We start from the raw sequence: 6,765 nt of genomic DNA on the forward strand, positions 1-6,765 counted from the left end.
GGGTAAATTGGTCATTTATGTTATTCAGATTATTGATTCAGATAGAAAAGTAAACATCAACATAAATTTATCTAGATAGAAAAATTTATCCAGACAGACAAATTTATCCAGACAAACAAATTTATCCATACAAGACTTAATAGAAAATTTGGTAAACAACCCCTCAGTAAAAGAAGATTGGGAGGAAGAGGTGTCAGGAATAGAATAGACGAAGGTACCAAACTTGAGCATGAACCTCAGTGACTCTATCTTTCTGATCATAGGAGAATCCTAGACCAGTCTTAATCTTGGCAGAAATCTGAGCGTTAATGATCTCAGAGGCTTTGCATCATCCTTCAATGGTAGCCTTTTCAGCCCTGAGTTCAGCATTAGTTTGCTCACGCTCAGCTATAGCCTACTCGCGCTCGGTAGTGATGGTATGGTTTACAATGACCTGATCTTTAAGATCTTCTTCGATCTTAGTCAGCTCTTTGATCTTAGAATGACAAATCTTCAACTGTTCTTGAAGATCAAGATTAAGCATTTATGCTTTTGATTTTCCATTCTGGCATTGTAAAGGTCAATCGTCAACATATCTAACGCTGATAGGCTAGAAGAAGAAGAAGAAGAGGGTTCATTAAGGAAACACACCCGAGCAAGAGAGAATGATGAGGGATTACTGGAGGTTGATGTCTTTGAAGTTTCTTCCTTGACATCCTTGGCCATCAAATAGAGGTAGGTCCTGTCTTTCTCATCTGAGGATGATTCATTAGACGAATCAGCCTAATCATGTTCTTCAGCAACTAGACCTTTGCCCTTTCGCTGAGAACTCTTCATCTTCTTGTACTTCTCCTTCAGCTTCAGATATTTATCGTCTTTGGCTCTGAAGGAGGATAGGGTTTTTGAAGATGGAGTCGCAATCTTCTTTGACCTGCATTCACTCGCAAAGTGACCTTTGCGTTGAAAGTTGTAGCAGACCGCTGAAGCTTTGTCAATAGAATCTAACTTTGGCTTTTTCTTAATGGTCAGCATGGGAGATTTGCAGAAGTTACTTTTTCTGGCAAATCTTCTAAAAGACTTAGTTAGAAGAGCCAGTGACTCATCAAAGTCTGTAAGATCAGACTCTGATAAATCCTCAGAGTTAGTGGGATCAAACTCCGTTAAAGAAACAGAAGAAGAAAGAGAATATAAGAAGAAGATGGGAGTCCAACGGAAGAATCTTCAGAGATCAAAGCTAGCGGAGAGCTTTTCATGTCTCTGGAATCCTTGATTAGATTCCTCTTCAGTTGTTGAGACTGCTCATGATTGAGCAATATCCCATAAAGAGTAGGGGTGAGCAGCGAAACCGGGTACTCGGCTATGGAACCGGAACCGCCTTGAAACCGCCGGTTCCGGAACCGAAACCGATATGAGTGGTTCCGGTTCCTAAAATACGGAACTGATTGAGAATGGTTCCGGTTCCGGTTCTCAATTTTTCGGAACCGTTACCCGCCGGGTACCCGGTATTTTTCAATAAAAAAAATAATTATTTTTTTATACCAAATTTATATTAGGTTTACATCTTGAAAGCACGCCGTCATCTTCATTCTTCATATAGAATGATTAGTATTTTTTTAAATTGTGTGTTCATTTGGATTCATAGTAATTAATCGTTAAACTTTAAAAATTTACCATTATAGTATGTAATCGTTAAACTTTGAACATTTTCTATTAGTCTATTATGGTTTGTAATCATCAAACCATATTTGTAACCATTATTCTGTATAATTTGTATTTTTGCTTATTTATTTAGTGTTTTGACAACGTTTAATTTTTTATTTCTAAATAACAAAATTTTAATATTTTAGGAAGCGGGTACCTGGAACCGGAACCGGTTCCCGGCGGTTCCGATTCCGGTTCCAAAAATTTAAGAACTGCTCTAACCGGTTCCGGTTCCTGTCAAAAAGGGCGGGTACCGGCCTATGCTCACCCCTAATAAAGAGAGCTTAGAGAGAGGGAAGACATATCGTTGGACATCTTGACACACATATTCTATGTATCCCAGAATTCTGATAAACATACCAAGAACTTCGTCAAAGTTTCAGAGTTGGAATATTCTCTGCTAATTGTCCTCAAATCAATAAGAAGACAATTAAATCATTGATGTACTTCAGACAATGTTTCATTCTTTTAATAGAGAAAGCTTTCATATTGTCTTACTAGATTAATCTTCCTCGATTCTTGTACTTGGTAAGTACCTTCATATTGAACACAAAGAGTGTCCCACATAGATTTCAAGGTCCTAAGGTTCATCGGAGAGTGATAGACCTTGTCAGGAAGAGACATGGCTGTTATAGATCTCGCTCGAGTATCTATAGCCACCTTCTTCTTGTCTTCATCACTCCACTGATGAGGGAGCTTAAGAATCTGCCGTTCAGGACTCGCGGTAGTCGTAGCTGTTTCAGGAACAACCGGAGATATAACATATGGAACATAAGGTCCATTCTCTATATAATGTGGGATCTCAGGATCCACACCTTCCAAGAAAAGAGACATCCGAATTTTCTAGAGACTAAAGTTGTCTCTTACAAATCGGGGAGGTTTGGCAAGGGCCATTATCGTGAAAGTTTGTGCTTGTGTTTTGCAAAGCCATTTGAAAAGAAATAAATTATCTAGAGAAAAAAGAGAGAATAAAATGCAGAGAAACAACTAAACAAGACGATAATAAGACACTGCTATGATACCACTTTTTGGTCCCAACCGGGTCTAAAAGAATTTTAGACAAACAGTTTGTAGGGGGGTTGAATACAAACACAGAAAACTTTCGTATTTATTGACAAAGAAAGATCAATACAGATTTTGTGTAGATTGTTTGCAGAAATAGATAAGGTAAAGATAACCTATTTAAAACAATCTAAGATTACACACAAATATACTTAGCAAATAGAAAAGATTTGCCGAAAAGATAAAGACAGGAACATGTTCTTCTTGGGTAAGAACTTTAGAATTCTTGAGAGGGATTCTAACTTGTTTGAAGATAAGTGTATGTATTCTTTAGATAGATGTGTGATTTATGTGTGTTTTTCACGGAGAGAGCACTAAGCTATTTATACACATTGCATTAAATGCAAATCAGAAGGGTTGGAACACGCGTCAAGCTTTAAGAGGAAAGCTTGTCCTTTGCTACAGTGAAATGTACAATTGTCTATTCATGAGCATACATCCTTTCATGGAGTGGTGGGCACTAGAGTCGACTAGTCGGCTCCGTGCTGTACTATACTCTTGAAAGAGTATGGGTTTGTCCTTTATGTGGAAGTACAAGACAAAAACAATCGTGCATGGCAAGCTTCATTTGATCACTGAATGCTAGAATAATGCTAGAGGTCTCTTAAGCATTCACTGAGGCTTGTGCAGTCTTCACATATATGTTGACCAGGTTGTAATCAGTTAATACCGCTCAGATCACAAATGCGCCAGTCACTAATCTTTAGTTTTAGTCTTCGACATTCACTGAAGGTTCTTTGGTGTGAGTTTTGTCTTCTTGAAGTATTGTTATCGCTGTAGGATTTACAATGCGTGTTTCCGCGATCACTAAATAGACTCAGTGATGATCGTTGGAACTGAAAAGACAGAAACGCTAATACTTCGAAAGGTGAAAGGGGTTATCATCAAATCAATGAGAGAGAGGATCAACATGAAGCATGAAGCTCCATAAGTCTGAGGAGTATACATATCTCTACAAAACTTATAATCCGTCTTTTTAAGATGTTTTTAAATCTGGAGATTAACACATTTTTCTTCAAGTAATCTAGTGATATACTGAGCTCTTTGACCTATTGAACACAAACTATTTGGACTTTATTTAACAGACGACAAATTATTCCATTTATCATGAGTCTCTAGTCCTTATGGTCTAGGCAATTTATGAAACAACTTATTTCCTATATCTTGATTAAAACTATTTCCATCGATAGCTGTCAGATAAACATAATGATTTAAAAAATGTTTTACCTTTCTATTGCTAGTCCAATGGTATAAATTTAATTGCTCTAGCTCTCTCATAGCTTTCTTCTGAACATTCATTTGTCCAGAATTCGGATCAGCTCTTGTTGCTAAAATTTGTATTTGATTAACAAAATTATAAGGATTACTACCTAGGGACTTTAAATGATTATACTCTATTAAGTAATCCCTTTTGAAAGCTTCCCACATGGCTTTTGTGCTTTCTCCTAAAAAGGTTTTTAAATATCTATACATTTCTTCAGCTTCCATATCTTGATTTTGTCTATAATAGTGAGATATAAGAGTACTTTTCCAAACTTAAATCACATTTGTCCAAATTTGAGGATCATGAGCAGTCAAATTCAATATATAACCTTTGGATTCAGATTGGAAATTTATTGGTTGCTCTAATGGTTTTTCTAAATCTTTGGCAACGTATCTGGTATCACAAGGAAGATCACGATACTCTGAACTAGAATTCTTTTGTGTCTGCTGGAATTTTGCCCATAATTCATTATCGTCTTGTTGAGCTTCTTTGTTTCGAGATATTAGAGTTGGTTCTACCATTAGATTCGATAGAATTTTCATTTGCAAACTCAAATAGATTTCTAGTCCAAATCGTTCAATGTCATCAATAAACACGATAACAAATTCGTCGAGATAATCTTTGAAAACCCGATTCATAAGATCCATAAAAACCGTAGGAGCATTAGTTAACCCGAAAGGCATTGCTAAGAATTCGTAGTGCTTATAGCGAGTTCTAAATACGGTTTTCAGAATATCACAATCTCGGATACGAAGTTGATGGTACTCGGACCGAAGATCAATTTTGGAAAAGTACCATGCCCCTTGTAATTGATCTAACAATTCGTCGATTCTCGACAATGGATACTTGTTATGAATCGTTACTTTATTAAGTTCTCGATAATCGACACAAAGACGCATCGTATTGTCTTTCTTTTTAACGAAAAGAACTGGAGCTCCCTTGGGTGAAACACTGGGCCAAATGAAACCTTTCTTCAATAGATCATCGAGTTGAGTTTTAAGCTCTTTCACTTCAGTTGGAGCCATTCGGTAGGGAGTCTTTGAAGTAGGAGAAATTTTCGGGACTAGATCGATGATAAATTCGACTTCCCATACTGGTGGTATACCCGGTCAATCATCGTGAAACACATCAAGATATTTATAAACAACATGTATGAATGCAGAAGTAGGAAATACCTGTTCGAGATCTTGTAGAGCAGCAAGAAAACTTTCATTGCTTTGCCACATATATTGTTTCACAGTAATAGAAACTACCGCACTAACATCTTTTTTTGGAGTACCTTCTTGGAAGATTGCCTCTAGGTTGTCCATATCCCCAAACAGAATTTGTTTGGCGTTATAGTCTATAGTTGCCTGGTGACATGATAACTAGTCCATACCCAATATTAAATCAAAGTAGGACATATGCATTGGAAGCAGAATGAGCTCCCATATGCATTCCTCAATAAGCAACACACAGTTGGAAAAACGAGTTAGCACACAGATTGAACCACCTATTAGGGTAGATATTACCACTGGAAATTTGGTGGTTTGCTCATACGATTTTAATCGGGATTCTAATTGTTCAGAAACAACTGAGTGTGTTGCACCTGTATCAAACAAAACATAAACATATAAATCAATTAATTTAACATGACCCAAAATCATACTCGCTTGAGATTTGCTGCCAGGTAATGCAAAGACTCGTCCACTAGTACTTGGTTGTTTTCCTTTCCCTTTATCAGTTCGGATATGAGATTTATGACAATCTTTTGCCATGTTCCCCTATTCTCGACAATTGAAACATGAACCGGTCATCTTTAAGCACAGACCAGTCGATGTCGAAGATTGCATCGATCACAAATAATAACAGGGCTAGAAACATTTTGACTGCCACTCCTAGACAACAATGGAAGTCGTGGCGTGAATAGATTCCAGCCTTTTTTGAGTATCGCTGCTCGACTTCGATTTCACAAAACGAGGGTTGCTTCGGGAGAAAGATTCAGATCCGCGTTTCTTATTGTCAACGTGTGAAATTAACCATTGTTGTCGTGACCGATAAATTTTTTTTGCTTCGTCGGCCACTTCAGTAATGGTATTGAAAGGATGATTCAAGATACGATCTTTATACCTCGAGTTCAAAGTCAATTTAAATTTGTCAGCTCGTTGGACTTGAGTGCCTGCGGTGTTTCCGGCAAAATGAGAAAACTTAAGAAAACGTGCCATGTAGTCGGCAACTGTTTCTTCCTCGCCTAGCTGGATAGTAGTATATTCACGCACATAAGCATCACGATCAGCCGAGGTAAAGTATTGCTTGAAGAAAAACTCTTTGAAAGTATGCCAATATGAGTCTTTAATAGACGGATCAGTTTGGATACAAGGTTTCCATCAGTTATTGGCTTCGTTCTCATACATATAAGTAGCCAAGCGAACCCGATACTGATCTGGGATATCTAAGACATTGAAAATATTTTCTATGTGTCGAATCCAGTGTTCGGCATCCACATAATCTATGGCAATTGAGAAGGACTGAATTTTTTGTTTGTTAACCCTTTCAAGCCATATATATTTCCCCCGTAGGGTTACCCGAACTGAATCCAGGATTTCCAGTGTTTGGTGTAGGAACAAGATCTGGGTTTAAAGGAATATTATGTGTTGTTTGTTGGATTGCTTGGATAACCTGCTGGAGATATGTAGGCATCATATTTGATATGGTCTGACGGACCACATCAGCAATATTGGGCTCACTTCCAACCCCCATTAGAATGGGGTTGGGGTTTG

Source organism: Cynara cardunculus, assembly GCF_001531365.2.
Source record: "Cynara cardunculus var. scolymus isolate 2C chromosome LG 5, CcrdV1, whole genome shotgun sequence".
In the NCBI taxonomy this organism is placed as follows: Eukaryota; Viridiplantae; Streptophyta; class Magnoliopsida; order Asterales; family Asteraceae; genus Cynara; species Cynara cardunculus.